Raw genomic sequence first — 13,714 nt, forward strand, 5'->3', positions numbered from 1 at the left:
CTTCACAACTCTACTATGTGGATGAAAAGAGGCAGTGACACCCAAAGTGACCTAAACAGCAATTCATAATGCCAGAATTCTAATCTCTAGAATCTAGACTTCATAGTCTCGAAAGGTTGTTGCTGAATCACAGAAGACACTGGGATTCTTGGCCTTTGGAGAAGAATTCAATCCGGGACCAGAGACAAGGCTTGATCACTCAGAGCTTTTGTGTAATAAAGTTTTATTAAAGTATAAAAGAGATAGAGAAAGCTTCTGACATAGATATCAGAAGGGTGCAGAAAGAGTGCCCCCTCGCTAGTCTTCAGCCAGATGTTATATAGCTACTAAAAAGGAAATGTCTCAAAACTCAGAGATGGCAGCAGGCCCCTCACCCACAGCATGCATTGAGATAACATCGGCACCAGGTGAGTCATCCCAGGCCATAAAACGATTGACATGAATCTTGAAGAAAGGCAGATTTCCAAACAAATAATACAGTCTCATTAACATAGATTAGGAGAACAGTGTATGAGTAAAACATACTGGTTTGTCAAGTCAGTTATGAGCTTTAGGTGGAACTGACTTGAAGACAGAGTCTAGGGTAAATACATAGTACGTTAACATAGCTTAAGACAAACATTTCCATAAGAAAAATGCATTGGTTAGCTCAAGGTTTGAGAAAAGTTAAGTTCAGGTGGAACCAGGTGTCATTATGGCAACAGACCAACAGAATTTTAAGAGAAACCTCTTTTTAAATTTGTATAGACAAGGGGAAAAAATATAACACTAGTTTGTTTCTTCCTGCCATTTAAGAGAGAGAAAAAATTTCTGACAATTGCAGCCTATTTCCTGTTTGGAGGCCCCTGGCCTTCCTGTCTGTTACCCTCTCAGTCTCAATCTTCAAAGCAAGAGAAGTAGCCTGAACAAATACAATAAGGAACATGCAAAGATAAGGTGGCTGCCAATAAGACAGTGTGTTAGTTACTCAGTCATGTCCGACTCTTTGAGACCCCATGGACTGTAGCCCACCAGGCTCTTCTGTCCATGGCATTCTCCAGGCAAGAATACTGAAGTAAGTAGCCATTCCCTTCTCCAGGGGATCTTCCCGACCCAGGGATCAAACCTGGGTGTCCTGCATTGTAAACAGAAGGAGGTATTAACTGGGAAGAGTGAGAAACTAATTTGCTAGGTAGGATGGTTCCTGGATTATGGGAGAAAGAAGCTAGTATTTTTTTGGTATAGAAAGCAACTGAGATCCACAAAAGATGTGTGGGTCAAAGGACACAAAATAAAGTGTTTGGGGAGATTTTATAGCAATGAGCAGAGGAAACTAGTAAGGAACTTGAGAGATGTGGGAAGAAAACACAAAATAATGAGAGTTATTTTGTGAAAGAGTGAGAGGTATAAACATTCAGAAAAAGGAATTATTCTGACATAAATTTCAAGTGAAATTATGATTAGAGACTGGTCATAAGAGAGAAAGCAAAGGACAAAGTGAAGATTAATTCAAATGCTGAACCTAAGATGCTTGACAAAGGGGGTGAGAAAAGAAAAAAGTCATTGAGTTCACCATCAGCTACCTTTTCAAGTGCAATTTCTAAGAGTGATGTAAATTAAAGGGCATTTTTCAAAGGAAATAAGATAATGGCCTGAAACCAAGAGAGACATCTGAAACTGGAAATTCAGACACAAGGAGTCATCTACATGATAAGATCAGTGAAAGCCTGGGAGTACTTAATTCTTCAATAAGAAGCGTGGACTCTTCAATGAGGGCAGTGAGCAGGATGGCCTTCTTCTGGAAGTCAGAGAAAGAAGGCTTCCCAGAAGAACCCAGGAGGACCTATTAGAAACGGTACAGAACACAACAGCAATGGTAAAGCCCTCAGAAAGGGAGGGCTCAAAATGCAAGTGTGTGGTTAAGAGCAACAAATGCTAATGGTTAGAAAATGAAGACTGGAAAGGGCTGTTATATTTTGTAAAACATTGGCTTCTAGTTACATTCAAAGGTAGAAACAACAGAAATATCTATCAAAAAGTGAATGAAATAACAGATGGTAGGATAGTGATACAATGGAATACTACTCTGCAATAAAAAAGAAATTAACTGATCAATGATTAATCCATGAAACAGCATAGATTGATCTCAATCCAACTGTGTTGAAATATATCAGACTAAAAATCTAGATACTGTGTGATTCCATTTATAAAAAATTATTTAAAGTTAATCTCTGTTAACTGGAAATAGATGAATGATTGCCTGGATAGAGTAAACTGTAACAAGGTCATGAAAAAAACCTTTGAGGTGGTGGATATGTTTATTATATTATATTGGTTGTGGTGGTTTCATGGGATTATACATATGACACAGTTTATTGACTTGTACACCTATATATATGCAATTTTTTTGTATGTCAATTATACCTCAATGGAGCTATAAAGTAAAGAGCTCACATAGAGCTATAATGATCAAGTTAGATTTCAAGGAGATAGGAAATGGCAAACAGAAATAAAATTAGCAGGTATCCTAGATCACACAGTATGCAGTTTTTAGAACACTGTCCATAAACAATAAATTATTGGGTAACCAGGGATAATGACAGCTTTCATCTCTTTTAAAGGTAGTAAAGACCTAACCTTTCCTTGTGTTCTGTTTACTTCCCCCTGATAGCTTCAAGTTAAAATATATGTGTCATTTGTTCTCTAGTAATATTTTTTCCCAGAAACAGAAGGATAAGTTGTAGAAGAAATATGACTTAATTATTTATTGGAAATGTAAACTGCTTCAAAAAATATAACACCATAAATAAAAGTGGCTAATTTTGAAAGCAAGAGAGTGTACACAATTCTTGATAATTTCAATTCTGTCAACTCAAACTAGAAACATCAGAGCATTCCATATAATTTTTAGCCTCCTTGTCACAAGTTTGCCCCAGAGAAAACTAATCTTGATGGAGAATTCTGCCTGTCTTAGGTGGGAAAAAAACGCATAAGTGTGTAATCTCAACATGAAATTTTAACTATGATTTTTGTGAAGTGTTTGCAACCCATCTAAAAATATAGCTTTTTCCAAATTGCTAAAATGTAGCTTTCATGATGTTACCTTCTTCTTTTTAATTTTTTCCTGTGGAACTATTTTCAAACTATTCTGTTCTAATGGCCATCATTTTCATTTTCACCTCACATACAAAAGACAATAGTCTGCTGATTATCATTTCTCCTGTATAAAATAAGATTTAACTTTACTGATCATTGCTCATAATCTGTACCTGGAGGCAGAGATCAGGCTTCCCTATCCTATCTCTATTTTTTATTTTAGGTTTTTCTTTCTCAATTACAGAATATTGCAATTAAGGACAAAAAAGATGTTTACTGAGGTATATTCAGAAGAGGAAAAGAAGATAAATCTTCATTTTAAAATTTTCTGCCTTTTCCCTTAGTTCATTTTTTATGTTAGCTTATATATGGAGACTAAACTTTGACTGATGGAATTTGTCTTATATTATAAGGGGTTCTCATAGATGCATCTTACATGCACAGATCTATTTCATATTTTTAAGGATGAAGCCATTAATGTTGTTGCTCTGTGCAAATGGACCTAGTCTGAATGCATTTATCCATTTAGCACCATGTGGGGATGGTTGGGGGGCAATTCATTTTTTTCTTTGGACTTTAGTACTTGTTGATTAGACATGGCAGACAACTTCATGAAGAGATGAATGTTCATGTACAGTGTTCATACAAGTAGATTTCATCTCTGCAATCATAAAAAAAATTGAGCCCTTCTTATTAGATTTCTGTAGAAATGAAATGAGGTGGTGGATTTAGAACTATCTATTGACAAAGTACATAATACATAGAAACCCATCAATGAGCATTATGAATTCTTTTGGACAAGAAAGAGGAAAATAAGGAAATATATTAATGTTTGCATGTTTTTGCCTAAAGGAACTCAGAAATTAAATGTTGGATATTGAAAAATTTTCTTATTCAGGGTAGAATTGAGCAGATGGAAGACAAGGACGGGGGAGAATTTTCTCCATATATCGCTGTATTTTTAGACTTTGATCCAGGTGACTAATTATCTATTTTTAAAAGTTTAATATATAAGTCTTCTGATCTTTTTGCTGCTATTTCTGTGTGCTTTCTGGTGAGCATTGTTTTTAATCCTAAAATATCTCTTCCATTGCCCATGTATCTCACAATTTCTCTAAAGAGGATATCCTTGTCTATTGAGTTAGGGCTGCACACATTGTGAACTCACAGAGAACAGCCAGGAGCAGTACTATGAGCAATGGGCTTCAGATGTTTTAGTAAAATTTAAAATATGTATGAAAAATGACATACTATCGCTTGTGACCTTTGATACAAGGACTGTCACTTTGTAAGCAACAGATCAAAGAGACATGAGTTTAGTACTCTTTCAAAGGAAAATATTATTTCACTGACTTTATACAAATGCTGTTCTCTGCATTTAAACCAAAATCTATAAATATGCAAGAACGTAATGAGGTTTTTCTCTTACTTTATCACATAATGGTCCTATTTCTAAGATAAATGTCCTCTGTGTTGAAATCCAGACTTCAATGGGTGATAACATTAATAATTGAAATCCAAAAATTAATCTAATAGGGTTATTTGAGGACAATTCAGGGCTGACTTACCAATAATGATAATTCTAAATTATGGCTAGCATTGGCATCTACAGCAAAGTTCAGTTCAGTTCAGTCGCTCAGTCGTGTCTGACTCTTTGCAACTCCATGGACTACAACATGCCAGCCCTCCCTGTCCATCACCAACTCCCAGAGTTTACTCAAACTCATGTACATTGAGTCGGTGATGCCATCCAACCATCTCATCCTCTGTCATCCCCTTCTCCTTCTGCCTTCAACCTTTCCCAGCATCAGGGTCTTTTCCAATGAGTCAGCTCTTTGCATCAGGTGGCCAAAGTATGGGAGCTTCAGCTTCAGCATCAGTCCATCCAATGAATATTCAGGACTGATTGCCTTTAGGATGGACTGGTTGGATCTCCTCACTATCTAAGGACTCTCAAGAGTCTTCTCCAACAACACAGTTCAAAAGCATCAGATCTTCAGTGCTCAGCTTTCTTTATGGTTCAATTCTCACATCCATGCATGACTGCTGGAAAAACCATAGCCTTGACTAGATGGACCTTTGTTGGCAAAGTAATGTCTCTGCTTTTTAATATGCTGTCTAGGTTGGTCATAACTTTTCTTCCAAGGAGCAAGTGTCTTTTAATTTCATGGCTACAGTCACCGTCTGCAGTGATTTTGGTGCCCCAAAAATAAAGTCAGCCACTATTTCCACTGTTTCCCCATCTATTTACAGCACAAAGCACTTTAAACATATTTCCTTATTTTATTTTCCTAGCAATCCTATGTGGTAGATGGTACAAGCCCAATAGATTGGTAAACTGACATTTCAGAACTTAGAAAATTTGTCAAAAATCACATAGCTGGTAAATTGTCTCAGGGTCAGGTCCAGTTAGAACCAAACATGGAACAATGGACTGGTTCCATATTGGGAAAGGAATACATCAAGGCTGTATATTGTCACCCTGTTTATTTAACTTACATGCAGAGTATATCATGTGAAATGCTGGGCTGGATGAAGCACAAGCTAGATTCAAGATTTCTGGGAGAAATATCAATAACCACAGATATGCAGATGGTGCCACCCTTATGGCAGAAAGCAAAGAGAAACTAAAGAGCCTCTTGATGAAAGTAAAAGAAAAGAGTAAAAAAGTTGCCTTAAAGCTCAGCATTTAAAAAACGAAGATTGTGGCATCCAGTCCCATCACTTTATGGCAAATAGATGGGAAAACAATGGAAACAGTGACAGACTTTACTTTCTTGGGCTCCAAAATCACTGCAGATGGTGACTATAGCCATGAAATTAAAAGACACTTGCTCCTTGGAAGAAAAGCTATGACCAACCTAGATAGCATTTTAAAAAGCAGAGACATTGCTTTGCCAACAAAGGTCTGTCTAGTCAAAGCTATGGTTTTTCCAGTAGTCATGTATGGATGTGAGAGTTGGACTATAAAGAAAGCTGAGTGCTGAAAAATCCATGCTTTTGCACTATGGTGTTGGAGAAGACTCTTGAGAGTCCCTTGGACTGCAAGGAGATCCAACCAGACCATCCTAAAGGAGATCAGTCCTGGGTGTTCATTGGAAGGACTGATGCTGAAGCTGAAACTCCAATACTTTGGCCACCTGATGCAAAGAGCTGACTCATTGGAAAAGACCCTGATGCTGGGAAAGATTGAGGGCAGGTGGAGAAGAGGACGACAGAGGATGAGGTGGTTGGATGGTATCACCAACTCAATCGACATGAGTTTGAGTAAACTCCGGGAGTTAGTGATGGACAGGGAGGCCTGGCATGCTGTAGTCCATGGGGTCACGAAGAGTCGGACACGACTGAGCGACTAAACTGAACTGAACTGAACTGAACTGAGTATAAAAAGTCATTTTGCTTCGCTTAGTGAAGTAAGTCAAATACTTTATGCTATTGCTTATATGGGAAAATCTAAAACAATGAAAACAAATGAATATATATATCAAAATAGAAACAAATTCAGAGATATACAGAACAAATTAGTGGTCACCCTTTGGGAGATAGAAAGGGGGCTAAGGTTGGGGTATAAGAATAACAGGTAAAAAGTACTATTTACAAAATACATAAGCTACAAATGTATGTTGACAGCTTACAAATGTAAGTTGACAAATGTATGTATATACAGAAATATAACAACTATTTTATAATAATCTTAAATGCATTATAATTTATAAAAACATTGAATCACTATGTTGTACACCTGAAACTAATATAATATAAATCAACTGCAGTTTATTTTTAAAGGTAATTTTGTTTCAGAGTAGGGAGATAATCCATATAAGCTATTTTTTATTTTTAGTTATTTTTGTGGCATCATGGGAAAAGATCTGCAAATTTTCCCTCTTATAATTTTAATTTGTGGGTTATAGTTAGCACATAAATGTGATTATTCAGAAAAATCGTGACTTTAAAGATATCTATGTATTGTTTTATTGCAGGCGGCTAGGTAACTCTAAGCCTAACAGACTCCACTCTGGACATGTAAACTTGACTGCATTATTTTGGGTTTCTTGGGTAAAGCAGCATTCAAATAAGTGAAAAGTATTATCATCATCCTTTTCATATCATTGTCATGTGAATAAATTCAAATGTGTGTCTGTGAACTATTTAATTAGATTTGTGAGGCTCTTACAAAACTGTCATCAGCAGAAATGAAAATGTGAAACTTGTAAATTATATTTTTTTATATGTGTTAAAGTTGAGACTTCTGTTTTGCTAGAGAAATCGCCCTATTAAAAAATAGCAACATATATCCTTAAAGTGGAGAGTGTGTGATTACAGGCCTAGCAAACGTGCCTGGAAATGGGATGCCTGCAGTGTTTTTACCTTGTTTATTTGCTCTGGGTGCTTAACAACGTAAGTTGCTGCTGGTGTAACAAGCTGAAACTCATGATTGCTAAGTTTCAAAACTTGCTAAAGTAGTTTTTCTTTTGCTCTAAATATCTGAAGATGTATTTGAGTAGCTCAGTCCCTTTTCATCCATTTTTAAAGCACACACCCAACTCTACAAATTGTGTTGAGCCTCTCTTTGAATAGGATGGAGATGAGTGAGACTTATTTTCCCATTTCTGACATGCTTGAAAGAGAAAACAAAGCTCCTCCACCATCCCCCAAATGGAGAAACCTCACTCTGCTAGATGGGTTTTGAAAAATAAAAACACAAATCAAAACCTCCTAACAGCACATCTGTTCTTATTTACAGGAATTAGATGATGCAAGCTGCAGCTCAGAATCAGAGGTAAGCATTACATTTAATCTGTCATGCCTGCAGGTTTTTATGGAGTTCAAACATTTTAAAAGGTTTGGCTTGTCAAAATTCCCTCATTATGTTTCTTGAGGTAGCACTGTCATCTGTGCCCTGGATCTCACTAACAACATTTCCAGTTCAGTAGGAGCAGACATTGTTCATTGCATTTTATTTGATCTCAGGCTATTTAATACTAGAAGATGTTGTGTGCACACAATTCCTGTAGGATTTTAAAACACTGGGTTAAAGGTACACCCAATTATGCTATATCTTTAAGCAACTTAAAAGTGCAGTTATATATAGAAATTTACCATTGAACTATGCTTAAATGAAGTGAAGCTTGTGAAACCCATTCACAAAAGAAAGGGAATTCAAAGGAAAAGATGACATTTTGTCCTTCGCTGTGCAGCTTTAAAAAAAAAGGAAGTTGAGTAGAATACAAGATAAACTTGAGGAGATTGGAATTTCAGTTTCTTAAATGTTTCTGTAAAAACAAATAAACACACTCACTCAGTCGTGTCTGACTCTCTGTGACCCCATGGACTGTAGCCCACCACGCTCCTCTGTCCATGGAATTTTCCAGGCAAGAACACTAGAGTGGGTTGCCATTTCCTACTCCAGGGTTATCTTCCCAACCCAGGGATTGAACCCATGTCTCCAGTGTCTCCTGCATTTGCAGGCAGATACTTTACCTGCTGAGCCATCAGGGAAGCCCTGATGCTTCTATAGATTGCAGCATATGTGAAGTAATAATAATTACTTATATCATAACTTGGAGTTTAAAAAACCCTTTCACTTCATGTAATTTCATTTGAACCTTAAAGTAGTCTGGCATACATGAAATAGTTTGGGACTAGCCTATGTTTTTTCCCTAAAGAATACATGGAGAATTAATGTGAATTAATTCTCAATTAATTAATTAATTAATTAATTCACAATGGTAATGCCAGTAGGAAATGTAATTGCATGTTGAACCCAGTTCTTTAGACACCAGGTTTGACACTCTTCATACTATACAGTAACACTGCTGTCATAGAGATGCGTGTGTGCATATATCACACTCTTATGCTTGAGTGCACACACACACACACACACACACACACACACATAAACAACAGGAAGAATAAAATCAGTGATAAAGCAGTGTGTACTTGCTGAATGAATTAGGGTGCTCTCTGTTCTGTATAAGTCAACTCTAACTCATTTAAACATTAAGAAGATTTATTGGCTGATGTAAATATAAAGTCCAGAGCCATTGCTCTCACGAGACTCCTAGGTTTGTTTTCAAGAGTGTCAGATTTACTTGTATACGTCTCTCGTGTTTGCAAAGGTCAATGGCAGTTTTGAGAAATCTGAGACTCGGATGTTTCAAGCATAAATCCTGACTTCCTGTAGGTTGGATCGGACATGAAATCAGCCTTTAGGCAAGGGTAGAACACTTAGATTTAGGTTAGCTACAGTGATTATTATGTCAAGGGTGGATAGGAATATCCTGTTCGGAATTTGTCATTTATACCCTATACCTTTTACTGATCCCATCAAACCACAAGAATGTTACACAATGGTGGGAGGAAGTGGAAGGTACCATCAGTTCTACATAGACACCACAATGTATACTACAACTGTTTCAGTCTGTAACTGCTCTGTGTTAGTTATGTGGAATTCTAATTATTTGACTGCAGGTATAGAGGGATGAAGGCTTCCCAGGTGGCATTAGTGGTAAAGAATCCACCTGCAAATGCAGGAGATGTAACAGATGCAGGTTCTATCCCTGGGTCAGGAAGATCCCCTGGAGGAGGACATGGCAACCCACTCCAGTATTCTTGTCCAGAGAATCCTATGGGCAGAAGAACGTGGCTGCAGTCCATAGGGTCACAAAGAGTCAGACAGAACTGAAGTGTCTTAGCACGCATGCATGCATAGAGGGTTGAATTAATGTAATCCTAAGTACATGTAGGTTACTCTTTTGTTGCAAATAAATAAAACCATTAATTCACTTTTTTTAATAGTTCTCTGTGTTTCAGGAAACTAAAGCTGGAAAGAAGTCCCACCATTATGACAGACGCAAATACTTCTTGGCATCTCCCAAAGATATTAAAAATATCAGAGAATGGGACATAGTTGTAGAAACAATTCATACCTCTTGACTGGTTCCCACTAGCAGAAAATGGGTAAAAGGGCAGGAAGAGATCCTATGTCATATTTTCATCCTCTAAGTGGATGAGTGTTTGCCTTACTGGTAGAACTTAATTTATTTCCAGAACCTTAGCTGCAAAGGAGTGTGGGGGATGTGATTTTAGCTTTCTGGCGTCTGTAAATACAGAAATACACATTAAAAGGATGGTGGAGAGGATTTTGAAAGAGCCAGTCACAGCATCTGTCATGCCATCTTTTCATATTTGACCTTCTAATGTGTGTAAAATTAGTTTCAGCTTTTTCTCTATGAGTTTTAAAACCTAGACTTCTCATTTCATTTAAATACTTCTTCACATTCTTTTTTGTTTTTCTAGTTGGAATCTTGAATCTTTTGTTGCTTTCATTATATATTCTGGATATACATATCTTGCCATTTTATGCAGTGCAAACCCTCTCAATCTGTATGTGTGTTTTCTTGTTTCTACTATATTTCAAGCAAGGTTTCTTTACAGCTAATTGGGACTTTGTGACTGAATATGGGAATTGGAATGATAGTAAAGTTATTACGAGTGACTTACAGATTATCTCTAACATATGCACCACCTTCCCTGGATCGACCAGTCCTTCTTTCTTAGTGTCTGCAAATGAAATAACTTTAGAAGCCATGGATCAAGCATGGAAGCCCTATGACACTACTACAAACTGGTCAGAATCCCCATAAAACAACCCATTTAAGTCACCAAAATTTGGGGTTTCTTCATTACTTCAGTTAAACTTTTATCCCAACTAATAATGTTCTTGACATTTGGTGATAAACCCACATTCATCAGAATGTACTCTAAGTTGTGTAGATGTACTGTGGGATTAGTTTAACTAATACTTTATTGCTGGTATTTTTAATTATATTAATAAGCAAAATGTGGTTAAATTTTTATTTTCTTACATAATCAATAGCATTTTCTTATATAATCTGATATAGATCATAAAATAATCTAAACAGCTTTTCCTTTTTTAATGTCCCAGAAAAAAAGTAAAATGTGTGTGTTCTGGATTGAATTGTGTCGCCCCACCACCCACCCACCAAAAGATGTTGAATTCCTAACCCCGACCATGAATATAGTCTTATCTGGAAATAGTGTCTTTGTAAATATAGTTAAATTAAGATGAGGTGATTAGAGTTGTCCCTAATCAATTATAAGTGATGCCCTTATTATAAGAATAGAGAAGGACACAGATCCAGAGGGAGGAGAATGCTTTGTGATGATAAAGACACATAAAGGGAAGATCGCCGTGTGATGGAGGAAGAGACTGAATTTGTGTAGCTCTAACTCAAAGAATGCCAAAGACAGTGGTAACCACCAGAGGCTAGGAAAGGGAGCATGCCCTTGTCAACATCTTGATTGTGGACTTTTTACTTTCACAACTGTAAGAAAAAAACAAAACAAAACAGTGGTTTCAAGCCATCTAATATGTGGGAGTTTATTATGGCAGTCCTAGGAAACTAATGCAGATTTTAGAACTAGAAAACGGGATACTATTACAACATCTAACTAAAATTTTGAAAATAACCTTGAACTTGGGTAATGGGTAGAGTCTGTAACAGTTGCACACTAGAAAAAGATTAGTTTGTCTTTAAGAGACTCTTGGTGGAAATGTGGATGTTAAAGGTGCTTCTAGTGAGATTACTGATGGAAATGGTAAATATGATCCTTGTTATAAAGTGGCAGAAAGCTTGATAATTTGGAAAATTTTCACCTTATCCATATCTCAAAGAATTACCCAATGTGCTGTGGAGAGAAAACACCAAGAGTGTGCCTGGATAAACTTTTTGTTAGATTAGGCATGTGACTCAGGGATCCAATCAACTATCTCAGCAGAAAAGATGCTTTGATAGGAGAGGACAGAGATAGGAATAATGAAGAAACGTAATGGATGTGTGGGATGCTCGCTGTAGTAGGAAGTATGTGGCTACAGCTACCCAGCAACACACATGTGTTATCTTTAAGAAACAAGAAGAGAGACCCAATGAGTGATTCAGAGACCAGGAGGATTTTCAAGGACTGAGAGATGGTGGTTGCTACTATTATGGGTGGACAGGGCAGGAATGTTGCTATGTGGCTGAAAGGGTGGAAATGCACTGATGAGGCCCAATGGACAGGGTCACAAGAAGTATTTTCAAGCCTTGAAATCTAATGGAATTTGCCATGCTGGGTTTTAGACTTGATTGGTACCTGTGATTTTTTTCCCCTTCAAATTTCTTTTTTTTTTTTAAGAATAGGATTGTCTGTCCTATGCCTAGCTCAGCACTCAATTTTGGAAATAGATAATATTTTTGTCTGTGTTTTAGACATTCACAGATGGAGAGGAATTTTGACCTCAGATGAACCATATCCAGCATCTCACTCAGAACTGATTTTGATGCTTTAGATGATGAGTTTTGAGACTATTTGAGTTAATTATACTTAGAGGAAATTTTGGCTTTAGCAGTAAACTCACAAATTTGGTAACCTACATGAAAAGCACCAATTCCTTCAAAACACATTTTTGCCAAAACTTCCACAAGAAATATACAATCTGAATACACTTATATATCTTAAATAAACTGAATTAATGGTTAGTAGTTGATAAAGGCAAATACTGTGCCTGAATTTCTCAAAGTTGACTATCAAATCTTTCCCATGTATCCATTACTAATACTATAATATTTTTACCATCAGGTTTATTGATAAGAAAGGTCATTTCATATCTGGATTATTATACTCTCTAATTCAGGCAGACTTCTCTATGAAAGCTTTTTCAATCAATCATTCATTATTTTCACTAATCCAATTCATCAATCCCTGATTGTACATATATCTTAACGTGAATTTTATTGAGCATGATTTTCCTTTTCTAAATGCTCCATCAACAGATATGGGAATGATGTCTAAACACCGAGAGTCTCTAAAAGAAACATGGGATTTAATGTAGTTTTGTCTAACACAAGGAATGCTTGTCCTTAACAATACAGACCTAAACTGGTCCTATAGTGACATAACCCCACTATCAGCAGTCCCTGTTCCCACCATGGCCAAGAATCAGAGAAACAAAAACAGTGGGGTGGGTTTTCAGCAAAGACACAGGACCAGAGCGCAGGAGAGGGAGCCTGTGAAAATGGCAGGACATTTTATAAAAATTGGATCAAAATGGATCAAAGACATAAACGCAAAATACAAAAATATAAAATTCTTAGAAGATAACATAAGAGAAAATGTAGATGACTTCGAGTTTGGTAATGCCTTTTTAGATACAACAATAAAAGCACAGTCTATGAAAAAAATAACTGACAAACTGGACTTGAATAAAAGTTAATTTTTTCTGCTCTGTGAAAGACACTGTCAAGAGAATGAAAAGACACATCACAGACTGGGAAAAGAAATACTTGCAGAGCACATATCTGAAAAAGGAGTGTTGTCCAAAATATAAGAAGAACTCTTAAAATTCACCAATAAGAAAACAAACAACCTGATTAAAGAATGTGCCAAAGACCATAACAAATATCTCATCAAGAGAGAGATACAGATGACAAATAAACATATAAAAAAGTTACTCCACATCATATATAAAAGAACTGCAAGTTAAAACACCAATAAGATATCACTACTTACCTATCAGAATGGCCAAAATTCACAACATCAAATACTGGCAAGGATGTGGAATAATTCATTGCTGGTG

At 36.5% G+C, this 13,714-nt stretch overlaps 1 long non-coding RNA gene across 2 annotated transcripts in view; it reads left to right on the forward strand.

Moving 5' to 3' along the window:
* The first annotated feature begins 678 nt into the window (after positions 1 to 678).
* Positions 679 to 13,714, forward strand: part of LOC122424897 — a 30,259-nt gene continuing 17,223 nt past the window's right edge. For both annotated transcript variants that reach the window (XR_006264603.1, XR_006264602.1), the window contains exon 1: positions 679 to 872. This is a non-coding gene — a long non-coding RNA (uncharacterized LOC122424897). The remainder of the gene's footprint in view (positions 873 to 13,714) is intronic.

Source organism: Cervus canadensis, chromosome 22, assembly GCF_019320065.1.
Source record: "Cervus canadensis isolate Bull #8, Minnesota chromosome 22, ASM1932006v1, whole genome shotgun sequence".
Classification (NCBI taxonomy): domain Eukaryota; kingdom Metazoa; phylum Chordata; class Mammalia; order Artiodactyla; family Cervidae; genus Cervus; species Cervus canadensis.